Raw genomic sequence first — 1,495 nt, 5'->3', positions numbered from 1 at the left:
CTGGTTTGACTCGTTAATACTTTGGGATCTGAAGTTGAACACCCTGCCTGAGTCGACGAAAACAATACCATCCTCTTATCTCCTCCCAACAAACCGAAACAGATTTTCAAAAGGGCTTGCTAATGAAAATCCCATGGCCATCTAGACCACCCGTCATAGGCACCCACATGCTTGTGCGGACATCTGCCTTGAGTACGTCCACCTTGCGGGTGAAGCCGAGACCGCGTGAAGGGTATTGCACTATTTGCCACCTCACCATGAGCAACTTCCCACGTGATTCAACAAAGTACCTGATGGCGGTGAGATGATGGTCGTCTTCCTCCCCCGATATATAATCAATGCCATTATTAATCTTGCCACTCTCTTCTTGAAGCGCATAACCATCATCAGCCTCTTCACCCTCTTGTTTAAGTGCCTCACCATGGTCTTTTTCCACAACCACATGATTTTCATCATTTTTTGCCGCCTCACCTTTCTTGTAACTATACACATTGGAATTACCATCGTCCTCGTTGTCCTCTTCTTTAAGCGCCTCGTCATTGTCCTCGTCCTCACCTAGATTTTCATCATTTGCCGCCTCCTCATCTTCGTCGAGCATACACTGGAATCATCATCGCCCTCTTGTTTAAGCGCCTTGCCATTCTCCTTATCCTCGCTCAGATTTTCATCATTACTGTCCAGCTCCTCTTCGTCATCACTCCACACGTCGGAATCATCATCGCTGCACACACTAGAATTATCATCATCCACTGGATCGACACTTCGGAATCGCCATCGCTGCACACACTAGAATTATCACCGTCCACTGGATTTTGAATACCACGCTTCCTATTGGTGACCCGGTTGCCATTGTAATCGACTTGGAAGGAGAAGAGGTCCTCAGACCGATTGATTTCATACTTTATGTCTCTGAGGAATGTAATATCAACGATGCGAGTGAAGGTATAGCATAATATAGCTTGGGCAACCAGACACCCTTCCATGGGTGGATGATTATGACGGGGCAATTTGCCTCATTTGTAATGAAGACTGCAAGGTCAATCAGAGTCGATCGTACGAGCACCTTGCGGATTTGAAACCACTCCGGTACATTGCCAATGATGATGTCAAGCTCAAGCAGCGACACGGTTGTTCTGGAGAAAGGGTCGAGCAGGAGATAAGTGTGTCTCTTCTTGGCAATGCAGTCTAGGGTGAGCCTGCCGTCGGCAGAGCCGACACAATGCCCATCATTGGAGACATGGGCGGAGACAGGCCCCATGCAGCCCAAGCGGCGGCCTGGGGCGTGCGGCCCATCTCCTTCGTGCACTGTAACAAATACTATACATTGGACGAAGGCGGCCTGGGCCTGGCCCAATTCGCCCGGGGCATGATGCACTGAATCCTATCTCCTTCGTTTGCTTTGCTTCGTTGCCTGCCTATCTGCCTAGCGTCCGCTGTGCTCGACTTGGACGAATGAACCGGCCGCCCGCTGCCCCTTCCCTCGACTTGGACGAAC

The sequence above is a fragment of the Triticum aestivum genome, chromosome 3B (assembly GCF_018294505.1).
Source record: "Triticum aestivum cultivar Chinese Spring chromosome 3B, IWGSC CS RefSeq v2.1, whole genome shotgun sequence".
Lineage (NCBI taxonomy): Eukaryota > Viridiplantae > Streptophyta > Magnoliopsida > Poales > Poaceae > Triticum > Triticum aestivum.
The sequence above is the reverse complement of the archived record's forward strand: the minus strand, read 5'-3'. Positions refer to the sequence as shown.